Source organism: Diceros bicornis, chromosome 24 (genome assembly GCF_020826845.1).
Source record: "Diceros bicornis minor isolate mBicDic1 chromosome 24, mDicBic1.mat.cur, whole genome shotgun sequence".
Classification (NCBI taxonomy): domain Eukaryota; kingdom Metazoa; phylum Chordata; class Mammalia; order Perissodactyla; family Rhinocerotidae; genus Diceros; species Diceros bicornis.
In genome coordinates, this window is record NC_080763.1 from 2,256,337 (window position 1) to 2,278,341 (window position 22,005).

A 22,005-nucleotide genomic window follows, 5' to 3' on the forward strand; every position below is an offset into this window, starting at 1 on the left:
GTGCACTGTTCTGGGACCTCCAGTGCGGAGTCCGCAGGAAAGGACTGGCTGAACTGGCTGAATTCCAGAAGCCCTCATGAAGGGAGCCAGGCCAGGGGAAAGGCAAACGCCTCACCATGCTATGGGATCCCAAGGAAGAAGTGAAGAGAGGAGCCCCTTCCCCGAGTCCCTGGGGTAAGCCTCCCAATGAGGAGGGGCCGCACCCTCCTCCACCGAGGATGCTGTCAGATACAGAGTGCATAGTCCACTGTCAGATTCCTTTCCAGGACTCATCTTCAGTGCAGAGCCAACTTTCCCTCCACTGCCAGGACTCTTCTAGCAACTAGCATCTGGGAGGCACGTCCATCCTGGAGGTACAAGCTCCATTTGCTCAGCCACATTCCTGATCACAGAGATCAAGGCAGGCTCCCTGCCATCAAAAGAGCAGAAAAGTCACAGCAAGTGCAAGAGGATAGTAACCCTAAGGAAGAGAGTTTCCAGAATGCCCCGTTTCTCGACATTGTTGGCCTCAGCCCGAATCAGTGGAGGACAGGGTGGTCATGGGGTGGGAGTGAGAAGGTGGTGGAGGCCATAAGGTGGGCGCTGGTGGCCATGGGGGGGCCGCGGTGACCCGAGGCGCCCGGAGCAGAGATGGTGGCACAGACCAAGGCCACACAGTGCCTGGCGCTGACTCACCCACTGGACCGGCCCTGAGGCCCCGAGCACAGAGTGCCACCTGCCTCAGGCTGGACCGCGACAGGGGCTGACCAGGCGGCAATGGCCAATTACCTGTGGAAGGCGACAGCCGTTTCTCCTCATTGCCCGGCAGTGGGAGCAGTTCACGGCAGTGCAGCGATCACCATCTTGGGCCTCAGGTTGTTGAGCTGCCAGGCTTTTCCCCACTTCTCACTGCCCCGCAGCAGGACTGCCACAAGGATAAGGGCTTGCAGCAACACTATGAAGCACATGGGAGCTGCTCCCCACACCCCGCAGGACTGCAAGATGGTGGCATGCACCCGTCCGTCCTCCGTAAAACAAGATGACCATGACTGTGGGCCTAGGCAAAATGCCGACTGACGCGCCCACCCCAGGGTCGCGCTGCCCAAACTCGTCTGTTCTGCTGCCCCAATGGGTCGCTGCTGCAGTGTTCAGAGTGAAGGAAGCAAACCGTGGTGGAGCGAAAGTGTGGCTGGCCCTCCACAAGGGGACCCGCCATACACCCACATGGCAAATGATGCACTTCCGCCCACACTTCCAGCCCTGCCTGCATCGCTCAGCCGGATTGGCCACAGCGGCTGCTCATCGCGTTGCACTCATTCTCCAGGGCAGTGGGAAGAGGGACATGGGTGAGGGCATGCTCGCGCCAGGAGGCCTGGGAAGCTGCGCTCGCCTGGGCCATTGGCCGTTGGACTGGCAGGCGCAGTTTGGGGTGGGACTGCTGGGTGGAGCGGGTCTTCGTGCAGAGTGGGCGGTGGTGGCTCCTGTAGTGAGACTTGCATGTCTGACAGCCCGATCCCTGCAGCTCTGGACACTCTTTCCCTCCACCCTTGGCACTCGGGCACCGGCCTGACAGGCCTACGGCCGAGGGGCAGTGGGGGGTCGGGGAAGGAAAGGGTGGTGCTGGGTGGGGCTGGGGCGCCAGCCTGACAGACTCAAGGCTGCTGAGGTGGGAGGGGCAGTGGGGCATCAGGGAGGGTAGGTGGGGCCTTGGGTGGGGCTAGACAGCTGGTTCTTGGGAGGCTTTTTTCTTCCCCTCCAAGAGTTAAGAAGTGGAAGCTCTCCAACTCCTTTGAAGTTATGTTGTAGGCTAGAGGGGAGGAAACTACTCCAATGCTCACAACACAAGAATGATTTTGTTGACTGATAGATCATTCCAACTTCTTTTTCTATGATGAGAAAGAGAAACAATGCATCTCATTGGGCCTTAACTTATTGGGGTCCGAATACAATGTGTTGGGGGGCAGGGGTGGGGTATTGGTGCTTTGGTCAATGCTAGTGTTGGGCAGGAGGGAGAATCCTCCGCTGCCCTTTCACTTAAAGTTCTTATGGCTGTCCAAGTAATTAAAAGACAGGCTAGCAGGAGAAAATAATACCAACTTTAATAACATGTATACATGGGAGAAACTCGTCATTCTGTCGAAGCTGCTTGCTTAAGTATTGTATTGTAGCTAAAGGTGTGGAAGGTGTTCGAGGGGTAGTGGTTTGGGATTTCAGAGGGGAAGAAGACAATTCACATGGAGATAGAAATGCAAATGTTTGTACAACTCTTTTCAGGGCAGGCTATAGAGAATGTGGCCAGGGAGAGACAGAAATTTTGATAAAATGGTCTTGTTGGTGCCTTTCCTAGTGTAACATCTATTTTATATTATATTACAGCCATCATATGATATTGGCTCCTTCCTGAAACAGGTCTTCTGTTAAATTCTTTAGGCAGTTTGGGAGGGGAAACTCCTTCTAGTTGCTATATATGGGATGCGACCTCAGCATGGCTGGAGAAGCGGTGCGTTGTTGTGTGCCCGGGATCTGAACCCAGGCCTCCAGTAGCAGAGTGCGTGCACTTAATTGCTAAGCCACAGGGTTGGCCCCCATGTTTAACTTTCTGAATGTGGCTTTCCTTCTGTCCTGTGGGAAGAAGGCTGCTTATCTGTGCTGATCCCAGTATTTGTGTTTCTTTCCTTTGGATTCCTGTATCGATTGAACACTGCAGTCCTGTGCTTCTGATTTCTCTTAGTTCTTTGTAATTTTATTTCCTGTATGAGAAATAACATTTTGAATTTCTTGGGCTTAAAAATGTGAATTGATTGAGAGATATAATGTCAGCAAGGTAAGAAAATTTTTGAACTAAATAGAAGTTTTATTCTTTTTAGGCAAGAGAATCTCAAGATGTGAAATGAATGTGTTAAAGTTTTCAGGTGCATGTTTCATTTTTACATCAGTGTTTGCATGTGCATGTCCCTAGAGAACATTGAGATTTAAAAAGCTAAAACAATGGAATTTCTATTTTAATTGATGTGAAGAAAATTAATCAAACTAATCCTACTATGTTTAAGGAGCTAAACCCAAACCCCATATTGCATTATAATGTGCCACTGATTCCTGAAAATCCTGCCTGTGTGAGATACAGTGGAAGGACAAACTAGGATGCAGCTTGTCCTTTTAGTTAGTGAGAGATATAAAAATTTGATTTCGTATGCTTACTCTTTTGTAACCGTTAGTGTGCTAAAGGAATTAAATCTTAGAATGGTTTCCTATGTACAGAAGTTAAAATTAAAGAAAAGCTATTAAATGGGAAAACATGGTATGTGTAAATTTCTGTTTATATTAGATAAATCTGTAAGATAGAAAAGTCTAACCTCAGAAGAGTCACTGCCAACATTTCTGGGTCCCCTCCAGCGCTGTTACTCCCGCCACCCCCAGTGCACAGTTCTGATCATTCTTGAGCTTCCTGTTGGTGTTTCTTTATATGAAAACAAGCCATTGTGAATGCATATTTTTCTACGCATGTTCGTCCTTGCAATGAGTGGTCAGACTCCACATTTTTGATGTGTGCTGACAGCTTATGCCTCTTCTCTCCCTCTTCCCCTCGTGTCCACACCTGGACAAGCTGAGGAGGATGTCCAGAGGCTCCCTTCTCTGGCATTGGCTTCGGATCCAATGACACAAGTCCTTGTCTGTGTGCAGAAGTCTTGCCCTGGTCTCAGCCCTGGCAAAGATTTCTTGCTTTGACCAAACTTTAGTCAGGCCCCTGAACCTTGTTGTATGCCTGTCTGTGCAATTCCTTGTAAAATCTAGTTCTAGCAAGAACATTGCTAAGTCAGTTTAAGCAGAACCCACACCTGTGTGTCTGATCACACTTGAGATTTGTTCAGGCTCCTCCTCCTCCTCCACCATCCCTCAGGTGGTGTCTGATCATTCTGGCCTGTCTTTGGTAAGAATCCTGTTAGGTCAGGTTAGCAAGAAACCCCAACACTTGAGTTTTTCTTAGTAATTTTCCATCCCCTGACCCCCACCATGCTGCCTGGCCATGAATTCCCACTTGCCCATGCTGCATTCAGAGTCGAGCCAAACCTCATTTCTCCCCCACTGTGAATCCCATGACGGTGGTCTCTGCGTATCATAGTGTTGCTGAATAAAATATGCCTTACAATCTTGGACAAATGTCATTGAATATTTTTTGTTTAAAACTCCCAACCACAATAAAAACCCAGGCCAGGCTCCTTTCCTTGCTCCCTCAAACCATTTCAGAGCTGCTTGAGTTTCTGGGCCTGCTCTCCTCGGAGACTTCTATTATGTGAGTCATAAGACTTTTCCTAACTTCTGTGTGTGTGTGGAGGGGGGCACACATCAGTCCCTGCATGGGAATCACAGCACTTGCCAGTAAGGAGTCAGATTTTGAAAGGAATCTCTTTCTCTGAGTGGTAGGTCTCAACAGTGGACTCAAAATATTCAGTGAACCATGTTGTAAACAGATGTGCTGTCATCTAGGCTTTGTTGTTCCATTTGAGCATTGACTTTAACTTAAAGTCACTAGATGCATTCCCCTTAACAAGAGAGTGAGCCTGTACAAAGGCCCGGGGGGTGGATTGGAGGGGGAGGGGAGAGAACAGGATCGGTTAGAGGAACTAGAGGTCAGAGTGTGAGAGAGGAGTTGGAGAAGGGGCCAGAGCAGTCGGTAACAGCACAGCAGCCAGGTCAAGGCCCTGTGCACCATGTCTGGGAGTCAGGATCTTCTAATTGCAGTCAGTGGGGGAGCCCCACTTCTGCTTGGATCTCTGGGGGACAAGAAGACAGTGTCTTACCACGTCTGTCTGTCCACATCTACCAGACCCTGGCCAGGGAGTGTGAAGCACTGATGCAGAAGTACCTGCACTTGCTGCAGATTGTGGAGATGAGAAGACAGTGGCCAAGCAGCTACGGAAGCAGATCGAGGATGGGGAGATCCATATTGAGTGATTGAAGGCAGAGGTGACTGCTGGCTAAGGGTGCAGAGGAGGCTGGCCAGGGGGCCCAAGGCACAGGGCCAACACCTCACACTCCGGGCTCCTGCAGGGAGCACCAGGGGGCACATAATGGGCAGGGGGACCAGCTTCCAGCCACAGCGAGGCCAGCCTCCAAACTTAAATTTAGTGATGCTGGCAGAGTCGGAAGGGCCTTAGTCAGATCTGAGTTCAGATCCTACCTCTGCCACTTGACAGTTGCAACCTGGAGTACGACCCCCCATCCTCTGTGCCTCCATTCCTTCATCTATAAAACAGCCTTTCTCTGCTTGCCTGACAAGAGTGTGAGGATTGAGTGAGGTTATTTATGAGTGAGTTTTTAGTTACTCTGCTGATGACCACGTTGACTAAGCATTCCCACATTATCAGCTGAAGAGTCCGGCGACACAGAGTCCCTGGTAGGTCATCACAGTGTGAGCTCCTGGGTCAGTTCCAAGCAGTCGTGCCCTCTGCCTGTCATAAAAGCTCCTACTGGGGCTCACTGCGCATCGGTCTGGAGGTCACGCTGTTGCTAGGTTAAGCCTTCTAGAACTTAACTACTCAAAATGTGGTCCATGAAGCAAGAGCATGTTAGAAATCCAGAATCTCAGGCCCTGCCCAGACCTCCGGAATCAGAATCTGCACTTTCAGAACATCCTAGTTGATTGCTATTTACATTAAAGCTTGGGAGGTGCTGGCTCTCTGTCCCTTAGATGCCCATCTAAGGGACAATGATCTGATCAAATGATCTGATTTCCTCTCCCCCCTCATCTCACCAGTGCTCACCAGATGCTCAGAGCCATTTGGCCACGTCACACGAGGACCGTGGACTCTGAGCTGAAGACGGGAAAATGGAAACATAGATTCTAACCAGGGTCAGCTACATGATTTGTAGGGCCTGATGCAAGGGAAAAATGCAAGGCCCTAGGTGGAGTTGGGAAAGTCGACCTCCCCTTCTCACAGCCCACCCATGGCAGACAGGCGACCCCTCCATTTCAACATCCGACCTCCTCTAACCTCTGTGCCAGGATACACTTGGTACCTAGATGAGGAGTGGGCAAGATGCCCCTGCTGAGTCACCCGTCTAGTGCCCAGGTATTGTCTCCTTGCCATGCCCTGAGACACCATCGGGAGTGCACTGCACCCACCCTTTCTGCACCTACACCGAGGTCCCTGCAGAGGGTGGAGGGTGACTCATGGTGGGATGTGAATCTTCCTGGCTGACTCAATCCATTTGCTCCCAGACAGAGCATAGACGAGGTCATGGGTTCTGGGGTGCTGGCGTGTTGGGAGCCAACAGCTGAGAAACCATCCCAGGGAGGCAGCAGGAGGCAGGAACACATGGGGGATGAGGCTCCACGCCCCTGGGGTGTGCTCCATTGTTCCATCAGATGTTATTCGTGAAACACAAATTCAAAGAGAAATGATTAAGAACTTCAGGGTGGCAACTGCAGAACTTTAAGCTCCAAGCATGGGGTCTTGGGAGCATAGGACCCCATCACATGTCCTTGAAGCCAGCTCTGCCTGGAACGTTCAAAGATCTGAAGTTGCCAATTCCACCTTACGGTGCCGTTGCCAAACTCTGAACTAACGGTCACATCAGCTTGGAACTTGAGGTTGAACAAAAATTTCAGATTCCACACACCTCCTCTATCCTGCACCAGGCACTGTCAGACATGCTTCATTAGTCAGTCCCCATAACCACCCTCATAGGATCGAATGAGGAAGCAGGCTCAGAGAACTCAAGTCACCTGCCCAAGCTCACACATCTGGGAGATGGCAGAACCAGGACTAGAACTCGGTCTGAGTGTCTACTTGCCAGGCTTGCCACTCGTAGCCTCTTCTCACGTGGCTCCTGGGATGGGGGCTTGTCCCGTGTCTAAACCATCTGGTTCATTCTGAGATCTATCCTAGCCCTACACATATCCCTGAAACCAAGCTGAGTCCTTGCTATGGGCCAGGGAATAGGTCTAGGGACCAGAACCAGATTAGTGGCTTCATGATCCAGGGTGTGATTCACTCACTTGTTCACTAACTGCCTAAGATCAGCTGAACACTGCCTCATCCTCTTCCCCAGGCTCCTCTTCCCCCTATCATATGGGGCTCCAGCCAGTGCTCCCTGGTCAAGATCTGTGCACCTCCTGGCCTTCTGTTTGGAGTACCCCTGCCACCCCCACGCTTCCCTGCCTGGTGGAATCCTACCAAACTCCAATGTCTCCTCCTGGGGACTCTCATCCAAGAATGTGCTCCATGCCCCCTGCTCCCACAGCTTTCTCACCCTCAGCATACCACATCAGAGCCGACTCCTCAAGTCTGTACCCACCTGACCTGGTGGGACCTCCTTGAAGGCAGTGGTATCCTTTATCACTCTGTCCTTTCTGCCTCACACATAGTAGTTACTCTGTAAGGGCTTGATGAATGAATGAACATCAGGCTCTCGGGTAGGCAGTAAAGAGATGGAAGTTTCTACCCTTAAGGTCTGATTGTGGTAGAGTGTGACTGGCACCATAATAGAGCTTGCGGTGTGAACCCAGGTAGAAAATGAGTCATTTTATTGCCAAGAGGGGGTGGGTTCATCTCGCATATGGCCTTCAAAGATTTTGGGGGTTGATAGGCCAGAGAAGGGGTGGGTGCAAATGGCAGGGCCCTCTCTGGTGCTGGAGTGCACCAAACTGGTCGGTTTGGAGTGAAAGTATTTGTGTGTGTCTGTGTGTGTGTGTGTGTCAGTGTGGCAGCATAGGCCATTTTGGTGGGAACTTGGAGCAACGTTTCCAACTGAGTGCATTACTCTCCAGGGCAAATGGTTTTTTTAAAGAAGATTTTGAAAGATCAGCTTGGTAAAGCTTTCTGGTTGTAGTTTCTAGCTTGCTCGCTCTCTCTCTTTCTCTCTCTCTCTCACTCAGTCTCTCTCACACACACACATCCTGCAGGGCAGAGGGCAGCTGTGTGCTCTGGAGGGGCTCCAGGAAAGTGAAACAGAGTCCATTTCCCAGGAAATAGGTCATCAGGTAGGCAGGAGGAGCTGAGGAGCCAAGTAAGTGATCAGTGACGCACTTGAAAAAGACAGAGGGTCTTAGAACATCAGAGCTGGGAGGGATCTGAGAACTCAAAGGTCCACAGAAGAGGAAGGGACTTAACTAAGGTCACTCCAAGGTCACTGCCAGCGCTGGAATTCAGGCTTAACCTTGGGTCTCCTGGCTGTAGATGCTTGGCATGTGCCTGCCCCACAACTTATTCCTTCCTTGCTGGAGAGACGAGCCAGATAAAAGGTGCATGTTTGGGAACCACTGTGTCACCTGGATGGCCTCAAGCTCTCATGGTCCACCTGATAGCCAGAAAAATTCCTCAAACCCCATCCCACATACTCCTGAGGATTTTCAGGGTCTTCCATTTTCCCGGCCACATCTGATTTCCAATTCTGCTCTCCTGACTTCTTGTATCACTTCTCACAGTGCCTGTCTTCACTCAGTCTTGACTGCTCCTTACCCCGTGTGGTCGCTCCATGTGTCCGTCATGTGGAGCTAGATTCTGCTGCAATTACAAACAGCCTCCGAATCTCAGTGGCTTAAAACAACAAAGATTGCTTTCTCTCTCACACTGTGTGTCCATTGTGGGTTCTGCTCCACAACATTCTCACTCAGAGACAGGGACACAGGCTGATGGGGCTCCACCATCAGGAAATTCACCAGTCCCATGGCAGGGGATGGATCATGGCAAATGGTGCCTGACAGATCTGCTCACGTTTCATTGGACAAAGTGAGTCACATGACCACACCGGCCTTCAGGGTCCTGGGCAGTACAGTCCTGCCCTGTCCCAGGAGGAGAACCAGAGTATCCAGGAAAGCCCTAATGACACCCAACTGGCTCCTCCTTCACTCCCCAAGCCCCCAACACCAGCCAAGTATGGACCAGGCTTTCTGAAATGCTTAGATACAGTCGAGGGGGTTTGCACTACTGCAGCAGAAAACAGCTTAAAGGTGAATAGAAGACATCCTTGCCCTCCTGTCACTCAGCCTTTCCTGCTATAGGGACTTCTTGCTCACCTCCTCTCCTCACACTGGCCTCTCTCCACATGCTCCCAACTGCCATTTTGTTGGTGGTGTGGGTGTTCATAATCCCTTTATCTGCCAAGACCCTCACCCTCGTCCAGTGATATGCTGGAGCTGGCTCATACCAACTTGCAAGTCAGTTATGAAATTTTCAAGAATCTTGAAAGATTGTTATTCACACTTTGGTAACTTAAAATGGGCCAAGGTAGGAATGTTTTCACCATGGAAATCAGCCAGTGCTACCAGTCAGAGTTTTTCTTTCAGAGAGCTGGTCGTTAATCCTTTACTAATATACACTTGTCTACACATTTTTTCAGGACCAGCTAAATACTTTGCTGGGCCCAGTGCAAAATAAAATTGCAGGGCTCTTAAGAATTTCAAGGCAGCAACAGCAGAGCCTTAAACCAGGCATTAGGCCCTTCTAAGTGGGCTGTGCACAGGTAACATTTCGAGGACACCGGCCCTGTCTCTACTCCCTGTATACTCTCTACTCCCGGAGGTTCCACCCACAGCCATGTCTCCCTAGAGGTAATGGGAGATGACATCTAAACAAAAGTCTACACAAAATTTATTAAGCAAAACTATCCAGCTCTGCTCACTCTCTTCTCTCCCATCTAAACAGCCCTCTTGGGCCTCATCTTTTGTAACCAAAAAGCTCCAAGGACCATCTAAAACAAAGGGAGCATCCTCCTCTGAGAAGAATCCTCCCCTCCTATAGAATCCTCAGTTTGGCACCATTTCATTGGTTTAATAGCTATTTTTCTCCCATTTATGATTGGAAGTAAGTTGGAACGGCTCAGGCAGCCCTAAAGGGCAGAGTAAGAATTTAGAGATGGTCGTGGTATTTTCCTGGCTTGGGAGCACTCAGAATCCTGGAAGGCTGACTCTGCAAGAAACTGCAGAGATCTTTACTTCAGGGTTTAAGGTAAAACTGTAGCCATGGAATCAGGTTTGCAAACCAACTTTGACATTTAGAGGGCCGCCTTGACCCCTCCACAGTCAGCCCCTCTGCAGGGCCCACTCTGTGCCTTGAGTCCTGTTTCCCATGTTCCTCCTGCCATCCACACCCCTGCTGTCCTGCACTCAACACCCTGTCGAACTCTGCATCTTTGTTCACACCATCCCCTCTGCTCCAATTTCTTCCATCCTATAGCACAACTGTTGGGCTCCTTTTTATTTTTATTTCGTGAGGAAGATCAGCCCTGAGCTAACATCCATGCGAATCCTCCTCTTTTTGTTGAGGAAGACTGGCTGTGGGTTAATATCTGTGCCAATTTTCCTCCACTTTTATATGGGACGTCACCACAGCACTCCGGGTCAAGCGGTGCATCAGTGCGCACCCGGGATCCGAACCTGGGCCTCCAGAAGCAGAGCGCATGCGCTTAACTGCTACACCACGGGGCCAGCCCAATTGGGCTCCCCTTTTGTCCTGCAAAACCTCTGGGTAGAGCTTGTGGCTTGCACAGTGAGACCCTCCCACTGCAGTAGGGGCCCACCTCTGTTCTGGCCTCACTTTGTTGGAGTATAAGTTACCTCTGTGGGTATCTGACACCCTTCTTAGGCTGGAAGCTCCTCCAGGGAAGGGATCTGACTTATCCATCTCCAGCTGTGTCTCACCCGTGCCCAGCATGGTGCCCACCACAGAGACACCATCAGGACATGCTGACAGCATTGGCACAAAGGGAGACAGAGATAGGCATCTCTTAGGCTTGGAAGAGGCCAGAGGGAATGGAGAAGGAAGGAGAGAGAACTGAGTTGTGTGGCAGCTGTTGGAAAAGCAAGAAGTACAGAGATCTTTAGCAAAACCTTGACTGCTAACAAAAGAGAGAAAACCATGGACTAATTCCTCCATCAATGACTGCACTGACTAAATGCATTCTGGATTAAAGACACTGTCTCCAGACAGGGGAGTTGGTTGGGGCAGGAGCCAATGACCAGTGCCCCTAAGGGGTGTGGCAAGCGAGGGATTGCCTGTAATGGGCCAAGAAGGCCAGACTGTGGGGTGGCAAGTGGGCAGGGCTCAGCTGAGATGCCAGGCATTGAGCCAGGTTGGGCAGCCAGAGCTGGACTCTAGCCGGAGAGTTGGGGTATAAGCCAAAATCCCAACTCACCATTGCCATCGTTGACAAGGGTCAACTGAGCAGGCTTGGACGTTAGCCAAGCCAACCCAGATCCAAAGCAAATGCATCCCCAGAAGGGACCTGCAGGGTAAGGGAAAGGCAGCGTCTGCGAACTCAGTGGGGCTGGGGCTCCTGCCGCCATCCTGACACTGGTTTGTAGCAGGGTTGGGCCATGGCCCAAGGCTTCTGAAGGGTTCCCAGGCTCACAGCTTTCCAGAGCTTTGCCCACTCGGCCCAATCCTTAAATCAGGCTCCCAGACTGCCGGTGCTGCCTGTGCAGGGAGCAGAGCGCCTGACCTGACTGCATCTGGTTTTTGCTCTGGTCCCTGGGGAGTAGATGTCCTGTAGATGTCTCTGAGAAGAGCGCCATCAGTTTAACATACAGACTACTCTTACACACACACACACACACACACACACACACGCCGCCATCCTAAAGAGAAAAGGATAACACGTGCAGATACCAGAACTGGCAAAGACAGCAGACTGGCATGGGGGTGATGACATCAGGGCAGTGAGGGTGCTGATTGGGCATCCACGTGTCTCTGAGCTCTCCACGAGCCTCTGTGTGAATCCCTTAGCTCTTTAGAGTTCAGATCCAAGAACAGCCATTTTTTCAAGTGCTAAGGTTCTCAGAGAATCGAAAAAATAGAAAAGCCTGCATTGGCAATGAATATTTCTCCAATAGATATTTTCAGCCGCTCTTCAAGCACAGGCCGGGGTAGTTTTAGCAACCCGGAAGTGGAGAGGGGATAACTGTCCCATTTTGCTTTCAAAGTGCTCCATTCCTTCAATTGTCAGAGCTCATTCTTCCTGTGGTTCAGCAAGTGGGCTTGAGGAGACAAAGCCACGTGCCCTGAAAAGGGAGCAGAGCTGGCTCTGTGGCATGTTTGTGATTTCCTGAGCTACTATCTTTGGACTTGTGCCACACAGTTCAGGGATGTCTCTGCGCCCACTCAGCACCTTCTATCCCCTGTTCTTATGTACTGAGAGAGTGAGACCCCAGGGTGGGGGTTTGCCCTCAGGGCACAAACTGCTGGGAGAGGGGACAGCCCCCTGTGACATCTCCCCGAGAAGGACAACACCAGGGGCCTCCAACAGCCAAAGTACTGGGTCATCACAGATGGAGGGAGCAGAGAGTACACGTGGAGAATGGGACCAGGGAGGGGCATCTGATGTGGCAGAGAAAGACAGAGACAACTGCAGGGAGAGGGGGACAGGCTTTTAGGCTGGGGCTGCCCTGACTCCCGGTGGTTTCACACTTTCTCTCTGAGCTTGTTTTCCTGTCCACAAATGGGGTGCACGACAGAGTCCCTTTAGCTTGCCCTCTGTTGTTCAGCTCAAACCCCAGACACATTGGGGTGGTTCCCAGGTCTCCAGGGTTTTAGGAGCTGGGGGTGATAAGCAGGGGCAGAGGAGGAACAGTTGGGAGGGGAGGGGGCTGCAGGAAGTAGCAGAAGTCTCTCTGGTATCCTTACAGCTCATCCTGGGAGAGGAGACCCGAGCTGTGTTCTGGAGCTGGCTGGCTGGGGAACATGGGCGCGTAAGAGGGTGCTGGGAGGGGAGCCATGGAAAATGTGGCTGCGAGGGGTGCTCAGAGGCCCATTAAGCAGCCTGGTGCTAAGCTGCCAGTGAGAAGGCATGTTCCTCAGGGCTCTTTAGGTGGTGACAGGGCAGGTGCTTGGGAGAATCTGGGTGTTTTTGCTTTTCTAAGTTTTCCCCCAAAAGGGGGTGGTGGAGAGCTAGCATTTACTGAGCACCTCCTCTGCACCAGGCCCTCAAATTGTCCTATTACTTGCAAGAGGTCATCATATTTTACGGGAAAGACCTGAGGTTCAGAGATGTTAGGCATCTTGTTGAAGGTCAAACAACTGAGAAGCAGCATAAGGCGGATTTGAGCCTGCTCTGTGTGGGTCTCAAGCCCTAGCTCTTTTCACATCATCAGTGGCATTTCTTCTGAATTCTCTAGAGCCCTGAGTTCCTCTAAGATCCCTTAGGGTCACCGCAGCAGGTGGGCACTGAAGGTGCCAGGAAGGCTGGCAGCGAGAGCAGCTTCCATCCTCTGACAGCTTCTGGGGTGTGTGATGCATTTACAAAAGTCTATGTTTGGTTTAGTGCTCTGCTGTCACCATCTTGAAATTTTATCATTTTTTAACAAGGGATCCTGCATATTTTCTCTGCACTGGGCCACAAGTTACATAGTCCATCCCGCTGATGGGGTTTTCACATAAGGTGTCACTTGAGAAAGGCATTTGCTGCTAGAGTCCCACCGGTGGTGGCAGCCCCTGCCCTCTCCCTGGGCCCCTCAGCTCTGCTGGACTGGGGGGCAGGGCTTTGGAGGGGCGGGAACTCCGTGGCCGGAGCTTACCCTGTGGCTCCTCTGTCAGTGAGGCCATCGTGTGTTTGCACCAGATCTTTGCCAAGGCCTGAAGACCTGCATCTCCAGCTGGTCCGTTGCGGCCTGGGTGAGCAGGCAGTCCTGGCAGAGGCCCCCTGCCCCACCTTTCCCTGCCTCCACCTGAGAAGTCCCTCTCCAAGGCCCTCTCCTCCAGGCTGGCGGCACTTCTATCCTCCTGGGGTGTGACAGCAGCCCCTTAAAACCCGCAAAATCCCTCAGAGGGAGCAGAAGAGGAAAGACAAGTTTGCAGAAGCTGTTTTTCTAGGAGGAAGTGATATATTTTTAGTTTCTTATCTACATTTCCCTTTTAAAAATAATATATATGAACCCATTTGAGAAAATTTGACAATCTAGAGAAGCAGAAAAATTTAAAAGCTATATCAACCATAGTTCTACATCCCAAATATAACCACTGTAAGCATTTTGTTGTGTTTTCTTCAAATTTTTTTTCTATGCACAGATCTTGGGTTTTTCCCCCCTTTTTATTTACATAATGTCACACATATGAATATTGAATTTCAATCTTGATGTTTTTTGTTTTTTACTTAAGATTGTAGCACAACTGTTTTCTCATGCTGAAAGTATGATTTTGATGGCTGTATGATTCTCTAGTACCTGTGAGCATGCCATCATCCCTGCAGCCATCTCCCATCATTGGCTCTTAAATTTGTTGCAACTTTTTGTTACTAGAAACACTCATCTCTGCATCTGAAATGTTCATATGAGAGAGCGTCTCCTTAGGACAGGTTTCCAAAAGTAGAATGACAAACAAAAAGTAGAAGCAGGGTCAAGGCTCCCACTCTGTCCACCTTGCATCACTGCTCTCCGAGCTGGCTACACCACCCTGATGGCCCCGAGGGCTGCACAGCAGGACCCCTGCATCGTGCCTCTCCCACACTGAGTGTGACATTTTGTTGTTCACTTTCCTAAGTCAGAGAGCCCCACTTTTCCCCAAGGTCACAATGGGAAGCGGGCCTAGAAAGACGAGGTCTGCACTTCCTGTGGTTGCGTGGTTGAAGGTGCCGTCCCTTCGGTAGTGGAATGCCCTGTGTAAGCTCCCACTTGGAGTTTATCGCAAAGGAGGCACATTTTTCTTTTTTAATGGAGTTTATAAGCAGAGGTTTCAGAGGGCCTATCCCTGCCAATCAAGTATTGAAGGGCAGGTTTGGGGAGATTGGCTGGAATTTTGGGGGCTGGAAGGCAGGATATCGTATATCTAGGAGGTTGGGGCAGAGCGGGCCAGCAGCAGACACACCTTGCTGAACCTGGGAAGGTGTGGAAGGACAGGGACACATGGATAAAGGGACAGACAGCTGAAGGGATGTGACTCGGGAGGGCATGTCATATGGGGGAAGCCCTGGAATGGTGGACTCAGGAGACCTGGTTCCAGACCAGCTACTGACTCACCTTATGACCTCGGATGGGTCACTTCCGTCACTGGTGGGGCACTATGGGAGGGAGGCCTCTTGTGGGAGCCAGGGCTGAGGGGGATGTGGAGCTGCAATTCAGTTACCACAGAGGTCTCAGCCAACCCCCCCAAAGCTCCGGAGCACGTGGCCCTTCAGACCCTTCAGGCGGCGAGGCACACCACAGCACCCACAACAGCCCTCTCCGACATTCCGATACACAGATGTCAGACTAGACAGGGCCCCATCTCTATAAAGATCTGTGACTCTGTTGTCCTGAAGCCTGGGGCCACCTATCTGGCCCTGGATAGGGCAGTGGTGCCAGAGTCATCCCCAAAGGCAAGGGTGTCTTTGGGTGGGAGGTCTGAGCCTGGCCCTGACCTCTGTGGGTAGGGCTGGGTGACCGAGGGTTTGTGGGGTATCCCACCGAGCAGACCTGTTGGCCATCCTGCTGCCCATGGTCAATTTCTATCAGGAGTTGGTCTCCAGCCACAAGTACAGCCTGCAGATCCTGGCCCACTGCAAGCAGAACAGTGACTTTAACAAGCTGCTGAATCACTATGAGGCCAAACTGACTGCAAGGAGAGGGTGCTGGAGGCCTTCCTCACTGACCCCATGTTCCACCTGGCACCTAGCCCTGTCCTTGAGGGCGCATGCCTGGGAAGCCTGCTGGGGGGCCACGGCAGTGAGGGCCCCAGCAGGGAGGAAGCCACAGCTTGGGACAGAAGGGGGCAGCGGGGGGCCATGGCCGGGAGGGCCCAGGCCATAACAGACCCCAGCTCTGGGCTGCCTGGAGAATGGGGTTAGAGCCAGACCCTGACCCAGCTGACTGTAGGCCTGTCCAGCTCCACAGAGCAGGCAGTGTGGGAAGGTGAGTGGGAGCTCCTGGTCCTGAGCCCACCTCCAGGCCCTTCCTCCTGCCGGCTTAGAGCCTCAAGCTCTGGGCTCTTGGCCCAGACAAGACCCTGGAAGAGCCTCCACGTTAGAGTCTGAGATCAGAAGTGCTGTGAGTGTCCATCTTCAACCCTGCTGGTGGGAGTGCTGGGAGCTGCGAGAACCATTCTCCATCCACTTTGTCTCTCTCTCCCTCTCTACATTACTGCTTTCTCTCTGACTTGCTTCATCACTGTCTCTCCTTGCATCTGTCTCCCTGTCCTTCCCCATCCTTTCCTCTGTCCCTGTCCCCCTGCCTCTGCCTGCTGCAGATTCCCAGGCACACTCTGACACTGCACGAGCTCCTGGCCCACTTTTCACGAGCACATCAAGCCAACAGCCTGGACGACGCCAGGGCTAAACTGGGGGTGCTGTTTGTGTGAGCCCGGCACTTGGGTGCCCCCACCAGTGGAAAGACCAGGGCTGAGGATGCTCCCCAGAGAGAGTTTGTTGGGCCCCAGATGGTAAAATCTCATGTTCAGGTTAAGATCTCAAGGGGTGGGGGTTGGGGGACCCCAGCTTGCCTCACCTGGAAGCAGGTTCCTCAGAGGAATCTGAGTTCACAGCTCAAGCCCAGGGGGCAGTTGGTGGGATGGTGTGGGTGGTGTGCTGTCCCTGGCACAGTTGTGGTTCGAGGAAGGGTCCTGGGCACTCACATAAGGCCCATCTGCCAGGACAGGGATCTGCCAGGGGACTCGCAGGCACTCTGCCAACTTCCTCTGTTCTCCAGTGTCAGTGTCTCACAACCTGTGGTATAGGAGCCCCAGACGGTGTCCTGGGTGATGGGCCTTCATGTGTCTTAGGCTGCAGTCAACAGCAGGCATCGTCATGGGTGGAGAATCCCATGATTTGTCCAGTGTCAGAGGCCCCAGCCCTCTGGTCAAGGCCCCTCCATTGCCCCTCTTTCAGTCCTCAAAGTCAAGGGGGAACCTTCCTCTGCCGGGGCAGAAGCAGAGAGACCAGGGAGGAGGCGCCTACAACAGCCCAGGCAGCAGCTGACGGTGGCCAGCACCAGGTGGTGACAGTGGAGGTGAGGAGGAGGTTCAGATTCGGGGTGTGTTTTGAAGATGGAACCAACAGGAGTTTCTGATGCATTAGATGTGAGGAGAGAGAAGATAGGAGTCAAGGGTGATTCCAGAGTTTTTGGCTGAGCAAGCAGAAGGTTGGAGTTGCTGCTAACCGAGATAGAGAAAGGTACAGGAGGGGCAGGTGTGGAGGGGGAGTCTTTCTTGTTTCATTGGAGCTTGACTGGGGGCATGTTGAGCTTGAGATGGACAACAGTGGTGGAGAGGACAAGAAGGGAGGAGGACGTTTGAGTCTGGAGTGTAAGGGAGCGAGCCATTTAGGAGCCATCAGCTCGGAGATGGTATTTAAAGTCACAAGACTGGTGAGATCACCAAGGGAGTGAGTTTAGGCAGGAACGAGATGCACACCAAGAGCTGAGCCCTGGGGTCGGCACGTTATGGAGGCCAAGAGATGATGAGCAGCCTGGTACTCAGAGATAGGCTGCCAGAAGCTGCAAAGGTCAGTCTGCAGCATGTGGGGTCCAGTCTCCAGCCCTGCTCAGTGCCCTAAATGGCTTCCTGAGTCCACCAAAAGGCAGCCAGTAGGGACACGGTTCCCAGGTGGGCAGAGGGAGGACCAGGCTGGACCAGGGCAGGGCACAGGCCCCGGAGTGGAGGGTCATTCAGGGAGCAGATGTAATCAGAGCGTGATTGCAGACTAACAAAAACCATTGTGGGGTGGAGACCCCAGTCCTCTTGTGCCCCAAGGAGCCAAATCCTGCACACTTCCCCAAGGAGAAGACTTGGGGCTCCAATGAGGCTCCTCGTCACTGCGGGATGGCTTGTCCCGGTGCAGGCAGGGGCGAGGAAGTCACATGGGTGCCAAGGCATTTTTCCCAAGACCCTGATCCCCTTTCCCAAAGCCTACTCATCCTTTGTCCTACCTGATCTCCTGCACCTGGCCTGAGCACAGCCCTAGTGGCACAGAAGACGGTTTTCCTATCGCCCTGACAGCAGCCCTTTCATCCTCCTCTCTCTCTCCCTTGGGGGACTGAGGAAAGCTCCCAGCCCGGCAGGAAGCCATCAGATAACCTATCCTCCCTGGCTGTGCTCAGAAACACTCCTCCCCTGGGGCTGGCTCTTTCCTACCTCTGGCCTTCGTCCCACTTTTTCTCCTGAACCACATCTCTTGGGCTCAATGTAACCCAGGTGGTCACTTCCAGTTCCCCCGGGAACCTGCGGCCCAGGGAACTCCTCCCCAGCTGCGTGGACGGTGTGGCTCTCAGCACAAACCCCAGCCGGGGCTGGCAGGAGTCCTGAGCAGCTGCAGCTGGCACTTGTCTAACAGTGAAACTAGTGTTGCTACTGTGGGATCGCCCCCTTGTTTGTAGCAAATACAGCCCTCCTCAGCAAAATCCCCACCCTCGTCAAAAGAAATGGTTCTGCTTACCTTTGCTAACTTCCAAAAATGAATCCCTATCCAGGGAACTAGCATATCCTTGAAAAGTGCCTCCCTGTGCCCGATCCCTTCCAAAAGAGGGCTAGGGACTGGGCTGCTGAGAAGAGCATTGCTGGGAAGGAGGGACTGAGGCTCCTAAGGAAGCGACCCCGTCTCCATGCCACAGTCTGATAGCCAGAAAACAACGGGTAATAATAGTTGGATAATAACACCCTTGCAACCAGTGATACTAGCAACAGTGGTCACAGCCCTTTACTCAAGCACCTGCCGTGTGCTGGGCCTGAGGTCAGCACATGAAATGCATTCTCTTCCATCCTCACTCCGACATTCTACAGGTGAGCAAACTGATGGTCAGAGGGGCCCAGTAATTTGCTCATCGCTGAGTTCGTTAATCACCGATCCAGCTCCACCAGTATCATCTCTCTTTGCTGGGAGGGTTAAATTGGACAGTGTCTACTAGAGAACTTTGGAAGCCATGCATATTAAGCAGCCCTCTTGGTGATCTGGTCATGGTTGTAGAATTTGAGGCATCAGCAGACAAATAAGAGGTTTGTGCTTTTCTTGGAGTAAGTGGGGTACTTTCTCCAGATGCTCCTCCCCACAAAATTACTATCTTCCTAAGACTCCTGAAAACCCACCAAGGCTCTTAGCAAAGTTGGCAACTCACAGATCTCTTTTCCCACCAATGCTATTTTTTTTGTGTGAGGAAGATCAGCCCTGAGCTAACATCCACGCTAATCCTTTTTTTTTTTTTTTTGGCTGAGGAAGACAGGCTCTGAGATAACATTTATTGCCAATCCTCCTTTTTTTCCCCAAAACCCCAGTAGATAGTTGTATGTCATAGTTGCACATCCTTGTAGTTGCTGTAAGTGGGACGTGGCCTCAGCATGGCCGGAAAAGCGACGTGTCAGTGCGCGCCCGGGATCCAAACCCAGGCCGCCAGTAGCGGAGCGTGCGCATTTAACCGCTAAGCCACGGGGCCAGCCCCACCACCAATGCTATTTTTAAAAAGCAGTTAAATGGCGCCACCTCCTGGAGGAGGGGTGTTGCGGCAGTCATAACAGGACAAATAGGAGAGTTGTCCTTATTCTCAGATTAAGGGGCAAGGTGTGTCTTGCTCCCACCAGATGTGCTGGAGCCTACTGGAGTCAGACTTTCCCTGAGCCAGCTGGATTGCCAGGTGCTCCAAAACTAAGCCATTCCAGGACCTGAACATTAAGGAAGCAACTGTATAACGTGCATTGGGGGAGGGGTGGAGACAGTAAGTGCAAAGGCCCTGAGGCAGGATGGGTGGGTGGAGTTATATGGATGGAGATAAGGCCAGTAGTGGTGTGGGGGGCAGAGTAATGAAGAAAGGTTGTTTCCTGTCCTCCTGTCCTTCCAGTTTTGCCATCTCTGTTCCACGTGGTTCAGACTTTTAAATCAGACCTGCTTTCTACCTATTAATCTCCATTTCCATTTCCAACACCTGTCTCCTTGGGCTGTCAGAAGGATGATGTGAGATCATGCCCATAGAGTGCCCAGCAGAGTGGGCATTCAGTATGAATGTTCTCTCCCCATTTGTGACCACAGGCTCCACCTGAGAATGCTGGGTGCCAGGCCTTCTTCCTAGGTCTGGCCAGAGGCCTGGCATTCCCTTCTCCCTGAGAGATGGGGGCAGCCTGTCTCTGACATTTTCTGTCCTGATAGGATAATGCACAATGAAGTAAAGGAGACAGAGAGCATCCAGGAAAACATAGCCATGGAGGGCATGATTGTCGAAGGCTGTGAGACCCTCCTGGACACCAGCCAGACTTTGTGAAATGGGGCATGGCACCCTGCCTCCCCCCAATATCAAGGTAGGCCCCAGCAGTGGTGGCACTTGGGGACATCACCAGTTGGTTTGGCTACCATGTGCCAAAAGCTGCCAACATGATTGTGGAGTATTCCAGGGCTGCTGGAGGAATGTGACAGCTGTATGTAGATGTCGGTATCTGCACACATGGATGCAGATATTACTGGATTTCACAGTTCCCTTCTCTCCAGATGTACACATGACTCTTCCCAGATGCCCTTGATGTGTCTGTGGATGTCATAGTAAACACTGACATGACCTTTTGGGGAGACAGGAGTGGAGGAGGAGGACAGATACTGATTGGCCCCATGAATCACAAGCATGTTCAGCATCCGAGGGGAAGTCGTGTGGGTCAATCCCTCTGTCCCTTGCTCATCATTCTTAGCCCCTTGCAGGAGGCTGTGATCACAGCGGTTCTCACGGGTAGGAGGTTCCCTTCAGCCTCAGCCTCCACTCTCCTTGGGAGCGGTGTTTGAGAGGCACAGCCCTGTGAGGGGGCAGCTAGAGGCTGTGACTGAGGGGACTGACTTCCAACTCAGAGACGTTAGAACCGCAAGGAGTTTGAGGGTCACCTCTTCAGATTCCACTTGTTTGGGACCCTCAGCTTTTGCTTGCATGCCCCCGAGGTGACCTCCACCTCAGATGGGCCTCCTGAGTTCCTTCTATCCAGCCCTGGGACTCTCTGAGCAGATGAAAAGCTCGCCAGCACGTCCTGCGGCCTGTGCAGTTGCCTTTGGCCCCTGCTGCCCTTAGCAAGGGTATCGTCGACTTGGACTTTTGTCCCGAGTCTCTGTGTGTGGGCCCCTGTGCCTTTTCCCAGGCCCACCCTGTGATCTGCTGAGCCCAGAACCAGCCTCCCTGTGTCCTGGCTCCAGCGGAGATGCAATGGGCCAAAGCTGGAAGAGGCCCAAAGAATGACCTCTGCTGAGATGGGCAGTGTCACCACAGTCCAGGAGTCTGCTCCATTGCCCTGAGGCTAAGAATTTCCTTCCCACCTGATGGGCTGGGGTACACGTGAAGACCAGATAACCGGGTCCAGCAAGGTTCCATGCAGTGACAGACATGGACAGAAGGCAGAGTGGTGGCCCAGAGCAGGCCTGGGGAGATGGAGTGTCAGGGAGGGCTTCCTGAGGAGGCATCACTGGAATCGAGTCTTGAAGCGTAAGTAGGAGTGCACAGGGTGGATGGGGTGAAGGAAGGGCCCTTCCAGGCCAAGAAGCAGCACTCAGGAGCCACAGGTAACTTGCCCTTGAACTAGAGTGGGAGCAGAGAGGGGAGGCGATGGTAAGGAAGGAGAAGTGCTGGAGCAGCCTGCTGGCGGCTTGAAGGCCTGAGTCCTGAGGACAGTGAGGAGCTGGTGGAGTAAGTGGGGAGAGGAGGCCTGGAGCACGTCTTAGGGGAGCTGGGATGGCAAATGGGTTCATCACAGTCCCCTGCTCTGCCCAGGAGTGGCTTTGGAGTGCACATTGTTGAGGACTGGGGGCTCTCTGGGCTCTGCAGCCAAGCATGTCGTGACTGATGGGTGATGTCTGCTGCGGCTGTGTGTGGCAGGAGGTGCCCTGTGTCTCTTGCTCATCCCTCTGGGTCAGAGCCAGGTCCACACTTGTTCAGACTCCTGCCTTCCCCAGACCCAACTCTAAAGAGATACAGCCTTTTAGATACAGGATACAACCTTCCTTAGAGAAGGAGTACAAACAATACCCTAGTTGGCCTAAATTCAGCTACCAATTAAGAAAGCTTTTAGGTTCAACAATATACTTCTCTTAATTTCAATCACAGAAACTAACTCCTAATCTAATGCTGCATTAATCTATTAATTCATAAAAGTACTACAGTTACTATGAGGA

The 22,005-nt window shown here is 52.1% G+C and overlaps 1 protein-coding gene and 1 long non-coding RNA gene across 7 annotated transcripts in view; both read right to left on the bottom strand.

The window, feature by feature from the left end:
* LOC131420733 (ral guanine nucleotide dissociation stimulator-like) overlaps positions 1–22,005 on the bottom strand; it is a 396,596-nt gene that overhangs the window by 287,521 nt on the left and 87,070 nt on the right. The gene's annotated exons all lie outside the window — the stretch shown is intronic.
* On the bottom strand, positions 280–16,773 carry LOC131420746 (uncharacterized). Its single transcript, XR_009223657.1, has 3 exons — positions 16,391–16,773; positions 769–904; positions 280–409 (listed from the first exon to the last, which is right to left on the bottom strand). It is a non-coding gene; the product is annotated as an uncharacterized LOC131420746 (long non-coding RNA).